Below are 20,732 nucleotides of genomic sequence, written 5' to 3' on the forward strand. Positions count from 1 at the left end.
TTTTACTTGAAAATGCTATTCAGTGCAGCTGCTGTGGAGACATGCAAAAGGAATGCAGTCCCGACCACAGCATCCTGATTCATTTTTTCCTATTAAATATTTAGGTATCTCATCGAACATCCCCTTTTTATACATCCTGGAAATCTTGGTTCATAGTTCCTGAAACTGTTGAGAAAGTACAATTCTGTAATCACTAAATTGGTGCTGAGATGTGTCAAGTTCCCTATAATTAAGTGCAATGTTTTTAGAGGAAAAGCCAATGTAATCAAAAATATAAAGTTAAGTAAACATAAACAAAAGCCTAACTGTGAAGGCAGGGGCCACCTTGGTGAAGACAATCTTCTGGATGAACTTCAAGGATGGGGTGTTGTAGGTATTCTTCAAGATAGGATTTTAAAGAGTTTTTGTTTTCTGAAACAGTCTACAAAGACTAAGCCAGGAAAAAAAAAAATGTAGATGCTTCATTGGACAATAAACACTTTAGGTATTAAGGGCAGAGAAGAATAAATCAACATTTTAAGATTAAACTTTGTTAATCAAAATGAATACCAGCAGTGGGCCTCCTTGGTGGCGCAAGGGGTTAAGCACCACACTATGAAGCTATCCGCAACCTCTGCAGCTTGAGTTCAATCCCTGGCTGGCCAGGGAGCTACCCACATGGCACGGCAGACCTCTCCTAACTCGCCCGCTGCTCCTCTCAGCAGTGTATTTCAGTCAATCTGCCCGTTCTGCTCCCACTCTGTCTCTAGTAAATCCTCTCACCCCCCACATCTCTGGCCTGTACCCCAGCTCTTATATGCATAAATAAACAAGCCTTTAAAAAAAAATGAATACCAGCAATATCAGTATTGTTTTGTCTAAAGCTCGCAACACACCAGTGCTCTCTTCAGCACTGTATCTTCATTGGGTGCAGTGTTCAGCCATCGCTGTCTCCTTCCCTTCTTCCTGCATCCGACAATTACTATGCTGTCTGCTCAGACCCAGATGATTTGCTGGCTTTGGTGACATAATTGAACAAGGCAGACGTCATGCATGTTCTCCAGGGCTAACAGTCTGATTGAACATTCAGACAACTAGCTAAGCAGTGATGATACATGGAAGCTAGACTTTTGGTGGGAACTATAATGTATATGTGGATGCAGCTTTATAATGTTGTGCATCTGAAACTTCATAACCCGATGTTATAACACCCGAGTGTTATAACCCGATGTTCAATAAAGAAATTTAAATAGCAAGTAGTATAACAGTGAAATCCAAATAATTTTGTGGCAAAGAGGACAGAGAACTTAATAATGTAGTTGGGTGCAGAGGGGGGACAGGAAAAAGACTTCTAGAAAGAAGGGTCCTGTAAGATTCTCCTTGATTGTCATCAGGAGGCACAGGGATTCAGATCATCCAGTGCTTGGGATCCACATTAGAATTTGAAGCTCAATCCTCAGAGAAATTAAACTTTTTGAACTGTTGATATTAGGACTGAGACCACACTGTCTAAAGATTGTGTTGCTTAAGGAAGGGCTGAATAAAGGCAGGACCTGGGATGTGATGGCCAAAACCCAGACAAGTGATGTTAATATCCTGGAGCAAACTGATATTTTAACTGGTAGCTGAAGCCGAAGACTGTTACAGGTGGTGCCCCCTGGAGGGGAGGTGCTGGTGAGGATGGGTAGCCCCAGGGAAAATGGAACAAAATATTGGTTGGGGCAGAGGCTTTGATAAGAAATATAAGGGACTGACTGCAGAAGCAGGCCTCAACATTCAGTGTTCAGGATTCAGGGTTTGGAATTTCAGCATTTTTGGTTCTTCAGGGATTCCGGGGTCAGCGATTTCTGCCCCCACCATGCCGATCTTCCAGGAGGCTGTTGTGGGCCTCTGAAGAATGTGGAGCAGCTTCCAGTAGCCAACTTCAAACAGGAAAAGTCTGGAGGCTTTTCAAGTCACTGAGCAATTGAAACTGTTCCCAGTATTTTTTGGTTGGTTTATTTGCTTTTTCTTTACATTTATTTCTGTTTATTTATACATATAAGAACTGGGGTGTAGGCCAGAGGTGAGGGTGGTGGTGAGAGGATTCACCAGAGACAGAGTGGGGAGCAGAACAGGTGGATCTACTGAAATACACTGCTGAGAGGAGCAGCGGGCGAAACAGGAGAGGTCAGCTGCTCCATGTGGGTTAGCTCCCTGGCTTATGGAACTCATGCCACAGTGGCTGGCCACAGCTTGATAGAGCTGAGACTTAACCCCTGTGCCACCAGGGAGACCCTGTTACTGGTTTTGCTGCTATTAGAGCCTGGCAGATAAGGCGAAGACCCAGAGCTGGGCACCTCCTTGAGAGTGGCCATTTGCAGGTCATTCGGGCCCCTGCAGCTGCTGCTTTGAGTCTCAATTGTCTGGTGCTGTGCTGGGGCATCTTGGCAGCTCCAGGGAGCATCTCCTGTTGTATCATATGCTGTCTTTGTGAGTGGGAACCTGGCCTATAGTCTGGCTGCCACGTCCTTCATGTCCTCAGGGACAGGAAGACACACAGTTGGGAGTGTCTGTGTTTAGGAAATTAAAACACTGAACACTGCCTCGATTGAGCTAAGTGGCCATTTTTGGCCTCAGGAACTCTTTGTTTTTCCCTGGTTTGTTAAATAAATCCCATTATTGTTGTTCTCTGAACCCGAGAAATCTTGTATTTTGTGCAGGTGAAAAACTCAGATGGTGACTGGTAAACTACTTGGCCAGTTTTAGTGTCCCTTGTTACTCTGTATCAATATTAAAGGAAGGGCCACTGAAGAATGGGTATTGAATATTATCCTCTTACTAAGTAAACTAGCTTTACATAGTTATATACTTACTTTCTTCCTTAATAAGTAAACTAGAAAGGCTTAGTTCTCTGACTTTAGGCTTATAAGTATATCCTCTAAATCATCATGAAATGAAATTGTTATAAAGTAAGTCACTGAGAAATTAACCAGCATATAGTAGGCTGATTTATCTTGAATGTAGACTCCTGCTATCAAAACATATCTATGTTCTGTATGTATTTAAATGCTAACAAGTGAAATGATTCAAAAGAGAGATCATGGTGCAGAGTTTTGCAGATATTGCTAAGATCTAGCAGAGATTTGGCAGAAATTATTTTGTTAAACCCTGGTGCATTCTTGTGGAATGACTGTTGTTATGGACATCCTGGGATAAGAGCGGTTAAGTACTTGCCATTTTCTCCTGGCTAAGAGGTAATAGCACTAGAATATTAATCCAGGTCTGTCAAACTCTATCTCCAAGCAAAGAAATCCTAATTCCTACAAATCACACATATTGGGGCATGCAGAATTTTTTTCCTTATTTCACAAACCTGGATTGTGAGAATGCTTCCAAGCTCATGACATTACAAATAAAGGCTGTAGTGTTGAAATCTAGTAAAGACATGAAATATTGAAACACAAACTTGAACCTAAGGCATCTCTCCAGAACCCCAAACACATTTACTCAATGTGGTAATGTTTCCTGTTATGTCTTAGACACCTGAAAAGTGGAGATCTTTTTGATGCTAATTGTATCGCTTCACACTCAAGTATGACTTAACCCTTTATACCAAATATCAGGGCTATTATAGCTCTTCTAATGGTATTCTTTGCAATATAATACTGAGGTTTGATAATATCTTACTGAGATAGGATTAAATGGACTGACTCAGTTCCCATAATCTCTTAGGAATTAGATAAATGGAATGGCTAAAGAGTCAACCCATTTCTGCAGCTAAAATCCTTGCCAATTCATTATTTTCCTAGGTCTGGACATTTATGGATGTTACAGTGATTGTTCACGGATACATCTATTTCCTTGGATCCTCGTAGGATGTCTTCCATATCCTGAGTTTTGGAAAGCTGATTCTATCAGCTCAGCAGGAGAGGTTTTATCTCAGTGGCAGACTCACTAACTGGCCTCATGATATTGATGTCTAAATTAGAAATATCAATTTTAAATTTACAATGGGAAACATCAGTTTTGCACAGATAACGATAGCTACATCTTCACTCCCTCCAGGAAGATACACAGAAGAGGGAACATAATAAGAAAGATAATTAATGTTCTTGAAATCAAAACAAAAAATGGTTAGATAAAAAGGCTTCCTTAATGACCAGGCTAAGTCAGCCCACCATGAAAAGTCTTTTTTAATAGTTCCAGAGACACTCAAACTCTCTCAAACAAAAACCATAAATTCCTGGAGGCTAAGGCCTCCACCTGTTAAATCTATCATATCTCCAATGTCTGGCATGAAATAGCCACTTCTCTTTAAATCTGAGATGCCTTCATGACATGCTTGAGGCAACTCTGCCCACTTTTCCCTGTGTCTCTCCTTTCTTCTCTGCACTCACGAGGCACCTCTTAATTGCCATTTTCTTTCCTTAGATATGCCGACATAGTATAGTTACATATACTAGTCCATATGACAAGCCCATAGTTAACCTCATGTTCAACAGTGAAAAGCTAAAAATGTTTCATTTAAGATCAGAAAGAAGTCCATCATGCCCTCTGTTACTAAACATACTAATTAAACTTAAACTTTGATAATTAAATTTGCTGACTTTGCCATTTCAGTTCTCATCTATTTGGTCTTTCTGCTTCTTGCTTTCTGCTTTTGGAAGTGAGAGGCAGGCTATGTCCCTCCAGTCACTAAATAGAGCTTATATGGAGTTTGTTTCTGCATCTCAGATAGGATAGTAAGGCACAGTCAAGTCAGACTATAATTACAAGTGATAAAGATTAGAGTATTAAAACACCCTCGAGATTTATTCCCTTAGCAAATTTCAAGTATTATTTATATTATGCAGTATTGTTATTGTATTAATGATCATTACCATGCTGTGTATTAGACCCTGAGAACTTATTCTTTTTACAACTAAGAGTTGTACTCTGCATTAGCTTCTCCCTGTTTTTCCAGCTCCAGCTTCTGGTCACCATCATTCTACCATCTGCTTCTCAGAGTTGGACGCTACCACATGCCACATGTAAGAAATATCATTTAGGAATTTCTGTCTGGCATGTTTCACATAGTATGATGTCTTCCAGGTTCATCCGTGTGTGGCAAATTCAGACACACACACACACACACACACACACACACATTACATATGCTTTATCCACTTAGTCATCTATTCATACTTAGGTTGCTTCCGTATCTTGGCAATTATAAACCATACTGTAGTTAACATAGGACTGCAGATAACTCTTTAACACCCTGATTTAATTTCCTTCGGGTAAATATTTCCAGAAGTGAGGTCAGGGATAACAGCATCATATGGTAGTTCCATCTCAGTATATAAGGAAACTCCACACTTTCCCATTGTGGCCACACCAATTTGCATTCCTGCCAACAGTCACAGTTTCCTTTTCTCCACACCCCCTCCAACAATTATTCCCTTTTGGTTGTTTTACAATACAACTATTCTAACAGGCATGAGGTGATGCCTCATTATGGTTTGGATTTGAATGTTCCTCCTAATGAATAATGGTGAGCATCTTTTGATATATTTGTTGGGCATTTATATACCTCCTTTGGAAAAGCTGTCCATTCAGTTCCTAGACCTTTTTTGATAGTGTTTCTTTTTGCTCTTGAGTTGTATGTGTTCCTTATATTAAACCTGCATATGACATAAGCCTTAAACTACTTTCTCCCATTCCATCTCTCCTTTCATTGATAGGATTTCAGTCGTGCATGTTTCTCAGTTTAATGTAGTCCCATTTGTGTCTTTTTACATTTGTTGCCTGGTGCTGTGATATCAGATCCGGGAAACCACTGCCAAGAACAATAACAAGGAACATTTTCTCTGTTTTCCTGGAGGCTTTACAATTTCAGGTCTTTAATCCATTTCAAGTTAATTTTTGTGGCGCTGAAGAAAAAAGTCTAATTTCATTTTTTTGCTTTGCTTGCAGATGTCCAGTTTGCCCAGCACCATTTATTGTAGAGACTATTCTTTCCCCATCATGTATTGTTGGCACCCCTGCCATGAATGAGTTGAAAGGATATGTGCAAGTTTATTGCTGGGCTCCCTATTCTATTACATTGGTCTATGCTTCTGTTTTCACACCAGCACCATGCTGTTTTATTACTATAACTTTAGTCTAACTTGAAATTAGGTAGTGTGATGCATCCAACTCAGGGTCATTTGTCTTTCTGTAAAGTTTCAGGATTTTTTTTCAATTTCTGTGGAATTAGAATTTTGACGGGAGTTCTACATTGAGAATATAGATGTCATTGGGTAGTAGGGATATTTTAACAATATTAATTAATTATATCCATAAACAATGGAGCTTTCCCTATTGTTTAGTGTTTTCAGTTCCTTTCATTAATGTTTCATATTTTTCAGTGTATAGATTATACCTTCATGGTTAAGTTGTATTAGTATATTTAGTAAGAGAAGGAATTCCCATGGACTTGTTTCTGATCTTAAGTGAAAAAATTTCAGCTTTTCACTGTTGAATATGAGGTTAACTATGAGCCAATCATATATGACCTTTATTATCATGGAAGCATATTCATTCTGTACCTAATTTGTTGAGAGTTGTTAAGTCATGAATGGATGTTGACTTTTCATTTTTCTCTCCAACTATTGAGGTAAGCATATGTTTTTTTATTCTTCATTTGTTAATGTGTTATATCACATTTGTTGATCTGCATATGTTGAACCATCCTTACACTCCAGGTATGAGTCCCACATAAGCATGGTCAATGTCCTTATCTGCCTTTGGTGTGAGGGTGATGAAATGAAATTTTAAGTGTTTCCTCCTCTTCAATTTTCTGGAAACTTTTGAGAAATGTTAGTATTTCTTTTTCTCCAAATACTTGGTAGATTTCACCTGTGTGGCCATCTGGTTCTTGAATTTTCTTACTTGGAAGGTTTTAATTATTGCTTCTATCGCCATACTAGCAATGACTATCCAGATTTTCTCCTTGATAGCCTAAATATTTTTTTTTTTTTTTTTTTTTTGTGGGACCCTCACCGGCGGCCGGGGAATGAACTGGCGCCACAGAGGCTGTGGGCAGCCTTGTAGCCCAGAGCTCAACCACTGAACCACCAGGGGAGGCCCGATAGCCTAAATATTTCTAAGAATTTATCCATTTCTTCTAGATTGTCTGATTTGTTGACATATGATTATTTATCTGTATGTTTTATAATATTTTATATTTCTTTGGCTTCAGTTGTAATGCCTCCTCTTTAATGTATAGTTTTGACTTCTTGTTTTTACTGTTAGTCTAACTAGTTTTGTCAGTTTTCTCTTTAAAAAAAAAAAACACGGAGGGGCGGAGCAACATGGCGGCGAGGAGATGCTGCGAGTAAGATCTCCCATTAAAAAAAGTTAATAGGGAGGAAAAGCGGCAGGTCCCAGTGAGAACTGGGACAGGGAAGATAAACGGATGACTCCAGCAAACTACCTGAAGAAGAAAGTTGCCATAAAAGAGGACCAGAAGGGAGGGAAGCGCAGAACCCTGCTCCTCTCCCCCGCCCACAGAGGCGGCACTCTCCGACCGGCAGAGAGGAGGGAAAAAACAAACTAAAACGACCAACAAGAACAAAATACGCAGCAAGCGGGACTGGGAGTGGAAAGGAACTATTGCAGCCACCACACCCCGTGAACGGGAGCTGTGGAGAACCCTGCAGGATTCGCCGCGGCGGTGAGCGATCGGCTCCGGGCGCCATTAGAGAAGAACAAAGAGACTCTGGAGATGCTCACACAGCCCCGGTCCGGCCGGTAAGCTTGCGCGGAAAAGCGGCGCGTTTGGCGCGCTTGAAAAGCAAATGCGGATCGGGATCGCGGCTGCCCAGGGCCCCGCGCCTGCGACCTAGGCTTGCAGGGAGATGCGCGGAGGCCCTCACTGGGGTGAAAGTCCCTCACTGAGTAAGCAGGAACCAGGTGCCCAGGCACGGGAGCGGGTGCAAAAGGCGCCATTCCCGCGCCACTGAACTGGGCTACAGCCCGCGTCCTGGACCTGAGGGCTTTGGAACTGAGACCCAGGGCACGAAATTCGGGGCGTGGGTTCTCCACGACGGTGGGGCACAAGGCAGACACAGCACCCCAAAGCCGTTGAGGTTTACCCGCTCTGTTCCCTGTCCCACGGGGTGGGGGGAGGCGAAAAACAGCCCCCCAAGGACAATAGGAGAGATCTCTGGCGCCACCTAGCGACCAGGGAAAAAAGTCACTAACACCCCATAGAACAGGGAAATTTCTTAAGACTGCTTGAAAAGGGCAGAAGGCTCCCGGAGGAGACAGTGGCCAGCTGGGAAGTTAGCCCACGCCAGGCCCCTTCCGACCAGTAGTCTGAGCCCACAGAGGGAACAGGCACCCACGGCTGGGGCAGACTGGGCGCGCAGAAGAGTGTGCCTGAGACCAGAAGCGCAGGGACTGAGTCCCGTGTCGCCATTTTAGAACAGGGACATTTCTTCAGTAAAGACTGCCTGAAACCAGCAGAAAGCTCCCTCAGAAGCCAGAGATGGCTCCTAGAGGAGCCAGAGGGGAGCGGAGAAGTTCACCCAAGATGCCGGCCAGTCCGAGCAACACAGTGTCCCAATGCATATGACAAATTAGAAAACAGACAGGGAGTAGAAGAACCACACACAACCTAACAACTCCTCAGGAAAAAAGCACACCACAAAAAGAAAACCACCCTCCAGATTACAATGACAGTAACTTGGAAGAACTTCTGAGACTTCCAGAAAGAGAATTTAAAATTGCTATGATTAAAAAACTGACAGAAGTCATAAAGGAAAACAATGATATGAGAAAAATAATCAACGATCAGAAGAATAAAATTGAGTCCGTAAAGAGGGAAGCAAAAGAAACACAGGAGATCAAAGAATTAATAGAGGAACTAAAGAACTCTGGGAAAAGCAATGAAAGCAGAATAGATGAAATGGAAGAATGAATAAATACTCTTGAAGACACAGAAATAAAAAGAACCAAAACAGAAAAGGAAAGAGAAGTACGAAGGAAAAAGAACAAAGAAAGACTTCGGGAACTATCTGACTCCATGAGGAAAGGAAATATAAGAGTTATAGGAATTCCAGAAGAAGAGGAGAGAGATGTAGGAACAGAGAAAATATTCCAGGAGATAATTGAAGAGAACTTCCCAAATGCGAAGAAGGAGCTGAAAATTGATATACAAGAAGCAAGAAGAACACCAAACTTCCACAACGAAAGGAAAAATACAGCAAGACACATAATAGTAAAGCTCCCAAGAATCCAGGACAAGGAAAAAATAATGAAGCTGGCAAGAGGAAAGAAACAGATAACATTCAAAGGAAAACCAATCAGGCTGACATCGGACTTCTCTGAAGAAACACTACGGGCAAGGAGAGAGTGGAGGGACATAGTCAACAGACTCCAAGAAAACAGATGCCAACCAAGAATACTCTATCCCGCAAAGCTCTCCTTCCTCTATGAAGAAAGAATAAGGACCTTCCCAGACAAACAGAAACTCTGGAATTTCATTAAGAATAAACCCCCACTCCAAAAAATACTACAAGGAATCCTAAAGCCAGAACCTCAGAGGGATGAATAACAACGAAAGAAGGCCAAAAAAAAAAAAAAGTTATTAAAAGAATAAATAAATAAAATCAAAGGAAAGACAAACACAATGGCAAATACAGATGCTAACATATCAATATTAACTCTAAATGTAAATGGACTAAACTCTTCAATAAAAAGACACAGAGTTGCAGCCTGGATTAAGAAACAAAACCCAACCTTTTGCTGTCTCCAGGAAACACATTTAGCTACAAAAGATAAAAATAGGCTCAAAGTTAAAGGATGGAAAACAATCCTACAAGCAAATGGACCAAAAAAGAAAGCAGGAACAGCTATACTTATATCAGATAAAACAGACTTCAAACTCAAAAAAATAAAAAGAGACCCCAATGGTCATTACATTATGATCAAGGGGACAATACTTCAAGAAGAAATAACACTCATTAACATATACTCACCAAACGAAGGAGCACCAAAATATATCAGAAAACTGTTGTCCTCTCTGAAAACAGACATCAGAGAAAACATATACGTAGTGGGAGACTTCAACACACCACTATCAACAATGGATAGATCAACAAGACAAAAAATAAGTAAAGAAACTAAAGCTCTAAATAAGGACCTAGAGCATTTGGGCTTAACAGACATCTATAGAACACTAAACCCCAAAAAAATGGAGTACACATTTTTCTCAAGTGCACACGGATCATTCTCCAGGATTGATCACATACTGGGGCACAAGACAAACATCGACAGATACACAAAGATTGAAATCATACCACCCATCTTTTCTGACCATGAAGGCATCAAACTAGAAATAAACCATAAAAGGAAGGCAAGGAACTTTCCTATCTCGTGGAGATTAAAAACCACACTACTGGAAGACCACTGGACTAATGAGATCAAAGAAGAAATTAAAAAATTCTTTGAATTGAATGACAAGGAGGACACCAATATCCTAAATGTATGGGACGCAGCAAAAGCAGTCATAAGAGGAAAATATATAGCAATAGAAGCTCACATCAAGAAACAAGAAAGAACTCAAAGAAACAACCTAATCTCGAAGCTCAAAGATCTAGAAAAAGAACAACAAAAAAACCCCAAAACCAGTAGAAGAAAAGAAATAATAAAAACCAAAGCAGAAATAAATGAAATTGAAACTAAAAATACAATCCAAAAGATCAATGAAACCAATAGCTGGTTCTTTGAAAAAATCAATAAAATAGACAAACCCCTAGCCAGGCTCACAAAGGAAAAAAGGGAGAAAGCACAAATAAACAGGATCACAAATGAAAGAGGAGAAATCACAACTGATAATTATTGATAAGTAATTATTATTACTATTTCATTAATTTATGACTAAATTATAGGGTTTTTTTTGCCATACTTTCTTTAGACAGAAAGTTAGTGCTTTCTGTCTAGCTGTCTTCTTTTGTGGTGTAATGAAATTTTGTTTGTTTTTGTTAATGATGTATTTTGATTCCTTTCTCTTTATGTTTGTGTATCTACTAAAGACTTTATTCTGTGCAGTTACCATGAAGCTTCTGTAAAGCATCTTATAGTTATAACAGTCTATTTTAAGCTGATAATTACATACAAAATCACTCTACACTCTACCTGGCATTTTTTTTTTCACTTTGATGGCATATTTTATAATTTTATATTGTTTATCCATTATCAAATTATTGTTGCTATAATTATTTAAGTACTTTTGCCTTTTAACTTGAAACTAGAGTTAAAGTGGTTCCTATATCACCACTGTAGTATTAGAGTATTCTGAAGTTGACTATATATTTACCTTAGTTATATTCTTTCAAAAAGATATATTTGCAATGTGTTTATTACCAATCACATTGATGATCAAATGTGTCAACTCTCTCCAAAATCAGTGACTTAGCTTGAGAATTCTTCAGCGTATGTCATACATATATTTCAAATTCCATTTTACACGCTGACTTCAACTTTACGCACTGTCTGGCCACTGGAAACAGTTTCAAAATTGTGGGTCATGGGTTTGTCACTGAGCCAAACTTTCTGGTCCAGATTCCCTCCACAAAAAACATGTTGCTTCAGAGTTACGAGATAATTTTGCCCTTGGCCATTGAAAACTGGATTAGATTTGCTCCATCTGTTTCTGAAGAGCCAAAGCAGGGTGTCATGTCCCATCAGGTATTATTTGTGAAATGAACCCTTAAATGAAAAGCTGGCATAATGTTGCTGTTCTAATCATCCACCATTAGTTTAGCTCAACTCTTGTTGGCTTGTATATATTAAATACTTTTATTATCCTTTTAAAATATTTATTTTATTTATTTATGCATACAAGAACTGGGTTGTAAGCCAGAGGTGTGGAGCTGGGGTGTGTTGGTGAGAGGATTCACCAGAGACAGAGTGGGGAGCAGAACAGGTGGACTGACTGAAATACACTGCTGAGGGGAGCAGCGGGAGAGACAGGAGAGGTCTGCTGAACCATGTGGGTAGCTCCCTGGACAGGGTTGAACTTGTGCTGCAGTGGCTGCTGATAGCTTCATAGTGCTGAGACTTAACCTCTTCTGCCACCAGGTAGACCCTTAAATAACATACTATTTCTTAGAGAACTTTCCCTGGGCCAAGATGAAGACTGAGTCTGTGTCTGTCATCTGCAGTCCATGTGGACAATCATCCGTCCACTTTCCCTAATGAGCCCACTCATCCCACATGGTACAGGTGGAGCTGCTTCCTTCCCTTTTGTCCTCAGGCTGTTGATATGAGTCAAATAGGGCCAACCATGCTCAGACCCATATTTTCGCATAGAGATATGTTCAGGGATAAGCACTAGCGCAAGCCAGGCTATGTAGAGCCCCTCCTGGGAAAAATATTTTATCTTCCCTATGAATGTGTACTTGGGACTCTGAAAGTTTTGCTACCCAATGAAGAGAATAGAACTGAGGATGGAATCTAGAGAATCTTAGAGCAGAGGAGGGAAAGAGCGGCCTGTTGGTATTTGAAGTGCTAGCCTCCATTCTATATTAAATGTCACCCCTGGATTTAAAGTCATCTGATTTAGGAATCCAGCACCCCCCCTCCTCCTTTAAAAAATTAGAATAGTTTGAATAGATTCTGATCCCTGTAAACAAGCAGGTCCTGAGGATTGCCTCCTTTCAGGTTTGTGTCTCTGTATGACCCCATAGTGTCATCTTGACTTATCCTCTCCCCCCTGCCAAGTGAGGGGCACAGTGGACCCTGCCCTATGGCCAGTCACGCCACCCTGCCTCCTACCTCAGGCCTAAGGGCTTCACCAGATACCTGACCTGGTAACTACTCAACAAGTCTTTCAGATAAACAATAAATAGCTTATTAATTTTTGAGACTATTTACTTATTGTAAGAAATTTGGTATCCTAAGCATAATGCAGTATTTAACTTGTCAGAGAGATTGAATAAAGTCTGAAAACTGAGGATGAAAAACTTAAGTTATATCAATGTTCATGCACTTGGATTTATTTATTTATCTTTTTGTTTTTATTTATTTTTTTTACATCATTGTAGTCCATATCATTCTTCCTCCACTGTCTCACATGTGAACCATCACCATATTCCCTCCCTGTTCATCTGTCCGAGTTTTGCCCCTGCCCTTTGCTGTATTCCTCAGTTCTATGATCATCTTGCTAGTTTTGACTTTTTATTGACCTTTTGTTTGCTTCCTCTATATTCCGCATGTAAGTGAGATCATCAGGTATTTATCTTTTTCCTTCCAACTAATTTCAGCTAGCATAATCCCTTCCAGCTCCATCAAGTCGCCATAAAATGGCATGAGTTTGTCTTTTGATCACTAAGTAATATTCCATGTATAAATATACCACAACTTTTGATCCATTTGTCTATTTTGGCAGCATTTGGGTTGCTTCCATATCTTGGCTATGGTAAATAGCATGCACTTAAGTTTAAAGACAAAACAAAACTGTACTCGCTCAAAAATATCTGCTGTGCACTTCTTTCAGAATATCATTAAATAGAAATAAATTAAAACAAATAGCAGCATAACGGTATAGATGGTTTTTCATGCAGTCTTTTCAGCACAAAGCATCATCAGTCCTTTCAAAATTCTTTGTGGTCTAGAATTTCTCATTGTATCACAGCTGGCTGAAAGCAAAACTCTGGAAATATCCTATTTTCATTTGACAATAACATATACTGATCAAGGCATGGAGCAGGGACTAGGTTGGAGAAATGATCAAAACAGGCTTGACTTCTACTCTTGTGGGGAATATTCATTATTTGATTCAGACTGAGTTGAATCAAATAAAAATATAAATAAATATATTGTCACATCTACACTCTGTGCCAGCCCTTGGGCATATATAACTGGGACTGATGGTTCTAGGATAACTGAATTCTGGAAGTGGGCATGGAGTGTAAACTTGAAGGTGGATGGGGAGTTAAATAGATGAGCATGAGAGTAACCACCAAGCAAAAGAAACAATCTTGCCAGGAGAGAAGAACTTTTCATAAGATTCTCAGGTGAAGAGATGTGATTTTTTTTTTTTTTTTTTTTTAACACAGGACCAAGGGAACGGGGTGGCGGCTGCAGAGACTGAGAAGTTGACAAGGGCCTCTCAAGTCATTGGGGGCTGCTGCCTTTCCCTTTCCGGCCATGGGAAGCCAGCAAAAGGAGTTTAGTGCAGCCACACAATTAGGCTTATGCTTTAAAAATTCTCACTTCATCTGAGTGATTCTTTAAGTCTGGCTGGTATTAGAATCATCGAAAGACTCAAGAAAATATTGTTAAGTCTCAGCGTTATCACCACTATGGCCTGAGTTCGGTCCCTGGCCGAACAGCACCGCAGACCTCTCCTGTCGCCCACTGCTCCGCTCAGCAGTGTATTTTAGTTGATCTGCCTGTTCTGTTCCCCACTCTGTCTCTGGTGAATCCTCTCAACCCCACACCTCTAGTCTACACCCCAGTTCTTCTATGCCCCCCCCAAAAAACAACATGACCTACTCCTGAGAATTTCAGGTATTCCTTTGTTACGGTGCATTCATAAAAGCTGCTAGTGTAAAACTGGTACTAAACCAGCTCATGTCCCATAGCACCATAAACCACCTCCTTTGACTACATTTTTTCTATTAGAGAGAAATAATTTGTGTCTCTCACAGACAAAAGTCTCCAAGGTCACTTGTCACTTTACAAAATTTGAGGTCTCTATTCTGTAGGAAACAGGGGCTTGAATACAGCACAATTTCCATCAGCAAATCATGAGCAAGCACATCAGACAATGGCCATATGGGACTTTCAAAGAACAGGACTACCTTTTGAGTTTATTTTCAAATTGTGGATGATACTTGTTAATTCTCAAAGATCTTTCCCATACAAGGCAATCACTTTTTGGCAGCTGTCCTTCATCTACAATACAAGACCCTAGAATGTAACAAACTAACACCACAAAATGCTGGGTTTTTTTGTTTTGTTTTGTTTTAATGAGAAGCACTAAGTAACTTTTCAGAATGTTCCAGCTAGTTATTAGGAAGTTGAATCACCCACCAAACCCCTCACTGAGGTGAGACTGTGTTATGCCAGCAAGGCACGGGGGCAGGTTCTCTATCTATCCAGGCAGATAATTAAGGACAGTCCAGGAGCCCTCAGTGGGTTTTTTAGGCTTTTAATGATCTTTCTACACCATTTGTAGTGAGACAAGTAGGTGCAGGCAGGCAGGCAGGCAAGCAGGGGGGCTGGGGTGCTAGGGGCCTGGCAGATGAATCTTTACTCTTTCTGGGTTATCTGGCATCATCTTTTGGTCTCTTCCTCTTGTAGCCATTTAGCAGTTCTGCCACTCTCCACCACTCTCCACCACATCTTCCTCTGTGATGCTGCCCGTCTAGCCTTGGTGTCAGCTCAGGTGTGCCCACTTACGCATGCTGACACCATACTCCAAGTGTCCATCAGGCATTGCATCCTACCCTGAGCCCACGCTTCCAAGCACCGTCAGCATTCAAGGCGCAGGTGATAGCCATAGAGGCCAATGACACAAAAGCCTCAACAATCTTCATTTACCCTACAGCCTGGTAGCAGCATTTAGAGACATCCTGGGGCAATGCCCTTAGGATCACTTCCCCTTGGTGTAATGCTCAGCTTAGGTTTTTCAGCTGTTACCTATTTCTTTGATTACCAAACATTCCTAAGCCCCAGCCAATGAAGAAAGCCGCTTAGACGCAGACATGGTGGAAGATGGTGAGGGTTCATCAGCCATTTGCTGTGATTGGCTTTCAGACAGCACCCAAATCCCAGATAGAAATGATCTGATTCTTCGGACTTCCCAGAGGCTGCCTTCAGGAAGCATTCTTCTTGATGGATGGGATTTTATTTTGTTGGTGGTAAATAAGGACATGTAGTTACGAAACATGGGATTGCAATTGTTAAACTCTGCGATGTTTAGAATGGTGACCTTGAACTCTTCAGATTTGGAAAGAAAGCCTGGTTCTCTGCAGGTGGGCTTGGCTCAGCCTTATGAAACTGACTATAGATTCTCAGTACATGCCTTTCTTGTGAGTTACCTATAGGAAAGACTTCAATGTTACATTTTCAGAAGAAAATAAGTAACTGTGTGGTTGGTTTAATGTCCCAATAAGGAATTCAGATACTTGCCTCTGTTCAAGGTAATGGGCCCTTATTACGCAAAGGTAAGGGAGCAGAAAACTAGCCGATCAAATAGTTTATGCTAGGAATTTCAAATAGATGTGTGAGTGCAGTGGTGCTTTTAGGTAAGAGAAGAGGTTTGGCTTTTGCTCCATTAATGCAAAGAAAACTAAACTGAAATTTATTTATGGGTACTGTAATAAACACTCAGGTTTTTCTTAACAAAGCCAAGCAATTTTATGAGCTTTTTTTCCACTATTGTCCCCACTTCACAGATAAGGAAACTGAGGCCCAGAGAGGCTAAGCAAACTGGGCAGGGCTCACAGCCAGTAAGAGGCAATGCTCAGAGGAGACCCAGGTCATCTGACCAAACATCTGCTCTTGGCACGTGAGAAGGCGCTGCCTTCTCCTGATGATGCTGAAACAGAGAAAGCACATTGAAAGCACAAATCACAAGTTTATCCTCAGCTCTACATTACCTGCCTTTGTAGCTCTGGACGGGTCCCTTGGCATGTTGGGGCTTTCCTTTCTCTGAAGAAATGAGGGATGGAAACCATTTGGAACCCTGGGTTTCCTTCCAGCTCTAAAGTTCTCTGCTGTGGTAACTGCATCCTGACCTTGGCAGGTGCGTATGGCTCCCCCACATTTCCCACACAAACCTTCCCAAGACAAAGTCTCCCTGACCACAGTGCCCACTGTAATCCCCGGTTAAACTGAAGACCCCAGCAAATCCTCTCATCCACACCAGCCCTTCAATAACAGACATTTTGCAATCTGGCAAGCTAATTCTTTAGACCAGTGGCTAATGAATGGGGTGTGAGTTTTCAAAGTAAAATCTTCATACAAAAAAAAAAACAAACCAATGAGGCTCTTTCTTTATATCATCTCTTTCTACAATGTTACCTTGACAACTTAGCTTTGGCTATTTAGATGTGGGGTTTTCAGTGTGGGAGAAGAGGACTGTCCCTTTGGTGTCAGTGAAATGGTCAGGCTTTTATGCTGCTGGACTCTGGCTGTCACCTGCGGCCTTGATTGTGCTCATGCAGGGTACGCTGGGGTGTGCGGGCTCAGGGTACTCATGCCTGATTGTGGACATCTGGAGTATGGTGTGGGCATGCGTGTTCACACGTGAGCCCAGAGGCTGAGGATATAAGGGTGGCATCACACAGCCTGGGTGCGGCGGAGAATGGCTACAAGGAAGAGCCCACAAGAGAACACCAGAGAAAGCCCAGAGGACAGAGCATATAGATTCACAGGGGGCTCAAGTGGCTGTCCCCCTGCTGGTTTGCTTCACCTGTGTACTATTAAAAAACCTGTGAAATGATGCCAAGGGAGGGGCCTCCCTGGTGGCGAAATGGGTTAAGGAACAGCATTATGAAGCTATCTATAGCCACTGCAGCAAGAGTTCGATCCTTGGCCTGGGACGTGACTCACATGGCACAGCAGACCGCTCCTGACTAGCCTGCTGCTTCCCTCAGCAGTGTATTTCAACCAGTCTGTTCTGTTCCCCACTCTCTCTCTGGTGAATCCTCTCACCCCCCACACCTCTGGCCCAGACTCCAGTTCTTGTATGCGTAAATAAATAAATCTTTTTAAAAATCTCAAAAAGCTCAGGGTTGTAAAGTCTCAACAATCCTGAGCTTAAAAAAAAAAAAAAAAATGATGCCAAGGGCCCCAAGATTCTCATTTAAGGTGGCTGAACCAATGGGAATGTCAAAGGTAGACTACAAAATCCAGTGAAATGTACACAGGTTATGTTGATGGAGTTTAGTCCTGAAACAGTCCCAGGTGTTCAGAATTGGGATGATTCTTCTGATTAAAAGAACAGGCTTTCCTCCTTTCTCTCTCTTACAGCCCTAACCCACCACAACTGGTAAATTGTTACATTTTGGGACCAGCAGGTACTGAACAGAGAGCAAGTAACATGCCTGCAAAATAATTGCATTATTTTTAGTTGTAGCAGCACCAGATGCTCACATCAGGATGAGGGACAAGTGGGAAGGGCTGAGCCAGCCTGGAAAAGCTAAAAATACTGTTCGCCCTCCAGACATTGCAACTTTGAGCAGAGACCTAGGCAGAGGCAGGTAGGAGCTCAAATTAGAATCCAGCTCTCCCAGCTGTCACACGCTTGTTATCAGGACTGGCAAGAGCTGGGGGTCCCCAGGGGTCAGCCCAGACAGCGCATGAAGGGAGCAAGCCAGAAAGAGTCCATGCCTCTAACACTGTGAGCGGAGCCTAGGGAGGGAATGGCTGCACCATCTGAATGGGTTCTAGAAGCAGTTTCCATTGCGGTCGGGAGTGGGAGCCCAGCACACATGGTGGGCGCTGCTGTGGGCTGAGACTGGGCTGGACACATGTGTTTCCCATCGATCGCTGGAGACAGCCCAGTAGCGGGGAGCTGGCCTGACAAAGCCGTATTGAAGAGCAGAGTAGGGTTTCAAAGCAGGCCGAAAAAGAAGGGGAATGCTGTTCAGGAAATTCTTCAGGCATGGGCAGGGACTTGGCTGCAGTTCGGCTGTTGGAAAATCTGACTGGGGCAGCCGCTGAGCACAGGCCTGGCCTGCTCACACCCCGCAGAACGAGCGGGCAGCTGCCTCCTTCCCAGCCGCTCGCAGCCCCCAGCATCGCACCCCAGGCATCGCGCGCGCTGGACTGCACCCCCAGAACTGCACACCCCGGAGATTGCTGGTGAAGTCTCGCAGCTGTACGGCAGAGGGGAGGTAGGGTGCTGCCTCGTTCTTGTATCTTCACGCTCCTCTCCACTACCTAAACCTGCTGTTTGTTTGCAAAGACTGAGTTTTCTTGGGGGGGGGTGTGAACATTTAAAAGCTCACTGCTGAAATATTTGGTGTGGACTTGTCATCTTTTCTCTCCACCACCCCCTCCTGAAAGATATGATTTCCAGCAAGGCAGAGACAGTGTGGAAAGTTCAGGTTGAGCAGGCAGTGCCTTGGAGAAAGGGAAAGTGTGTAAACTCCTGTGTTGTCACTTTGCTCCAACCGTCTTTAACTTTTTTTGGCACAGAGTCAGTTCATTGGCAGGGAAGACAGTTTTAGGTGAGACTGTGTTCTTTGCTTCCTCAGAGTTTTGAGAGGGACATTTTTAACAGAAAAATGGCTTTTGTGTTAGGAGGGAATCTGAGTTTGAAGTTTCTATTTTGGGTCACGCTTTCAGAGTGCAGATATGTGTGTGAATCCTTGGCATTTTTTATTGTGATAAAGGATTTTGACTGTCACCACAGAGCCCAGTTGTGTATTTGTCTAGGAACACGGTGTATCAACATTTGTAATTCTTTTTCTCTAATACTTTTCAATGTGACTAAGTTGAAGAAGTAACTGGCATTTTGATTCCAAAAAAATAACTGTGTTTTATGAACTAGAGACGACTGCAAGCAACAGAAAACCATAGTTTACTCAAAAACCTTGTTAAAAGATAGAGACATAATGTGAGTGTGTTGATGTCAGTGATCAATTGAATTTATTTTAGACCTTGCTGAAAGGAGTGTCATTTTAAAAATACCAAATTTTACAGAATTGATCCTCACACATTGTCACTATAATGCAATATAGATTTTTACCCCCTATCCCCAGGAAAACTATACCTATTCTGTGCTCTGTGTTTACAAAATACACAGTATCCTGTCATTGGGTTAGGACAAGATCGAGCTCAGGAAAAGCTGGACTGAAGCTCAGTACTGTTTTGCAGACACAGGCAGAGCAGCCACCAGGAGTCCTTGTGTTTCCAAAGGGGGCCGGACCAGGGTCTGGGGGAGGCAATGGGTGGATGAATGGATTCTGGGATTCTTCTCGACTAGCCCAAGAGAGGCGGCTTGACTAGTCAGAGAGAATGCCTGTAAAAGCAGGTATGTGTTTACCTCAGAATTCTAAAATCTCTGAGTCAGTAGCTGTTAGTAGAGTGTAAGATTGATGGGGAAATGAAGCAGGCAGGGATAGCAGTTGCCATCGTTATCCAGGAAACAGACAGTGTGTCCTGTTGGTAGAAAGTCAGGACTTTCCACCAGCGATTTTGTTTTGTGATTTTATTTTTTTCCACAGTCTTGCTCTCAGACAAAGTGGCCGAACAATGAATATTGATTCCAAGGATGGTTCTTGGGTATTTTCTTTTTCACCGTCATTGTTGCACCCGTTTGGGTTGGGCTGGGGGCTTGGGAACTGCAGGACCTGGGGCAGAGGGTGTGGCTGAAGTCTGAGAGACAGTGGCTGTGCTCTGGTTTTTTCTTAGGCGCCTACTAAGTGAGCAAAATGCCATCCAGATTAGGCGTGGCTGGAGCCCTGGCCAAGCCCACTGCCAGTGGCAGAGGAGGCTCCCGGGAGGCTGATGTCAGACTCCAGATTCAGTGTGCAGCAAGTGTGGAGGAGAAGGAGCGTGAAATAGCTCCAGCTTTTGGGCTTCCCAAGGCAGCGCCTGAAACTTGGAAGGAACTTGACATTCTCCCTTGCTTAGAAGAACAGGAGGGACAAATCCAGCTCCCTGGACATTTTAAAAGGAAAAAAAAAGGGGGGGTGGAGGGTAGAGAAGAATCAGGGTAGAGGTGCAAGCAGCAGAGAGAGGAGGGGCCGCACCCTTCACCTCACAGAGCAGGGGGAGGGTGG

At 42.3% G+C, this 20,732-nt stretch overlaps 1 protein-coding gene across 5 annotated transcripts in view; it reads left to right on the forward strand.

Moving 5' to 3' along the window:
* Positions 1-20,732, forward strand: part of SGCD (sarcoglycan delta) — a 925,354-nt gene that overhangs the window by 529,502 nt on the left and 375,120 nt on the right. For 2 of the 5 annotated variants that reach the window (XM_054691430.1, XM_054691431.1), the window contains exon 1: positions 18,227-18,839. The exons of the other annotated variants lie outside the window; for them this stretch is intronic. The gene's annotated coding sequence lies outside the window, so the exon portion shown is untranslated. Of the gene's footprint in view, positions 1-18,226; positions 18,840-20,732 lie in introns of those variants that run through there. 5 annotated transcript variants of the gene reach the window in all.

The sequence above is a fragment of the Talpa occidentalis genome, unplaced genomic scaffold (genome assembly GCF_014898055.3).
Source record: "Talpa occidentalis isolate TD23 unplaced genomic scaffold, MPIMG_talOcc4v2.1 talOcc4.9, whole genome shotgun sequence".
In the NCBI taxonomy this organism is placed as follows: Eukaryota; Metazoa; Chordata; class Mammalia; order Eulipotyphla; family Talpidae; genus Talpa; species Talpa occidentalis.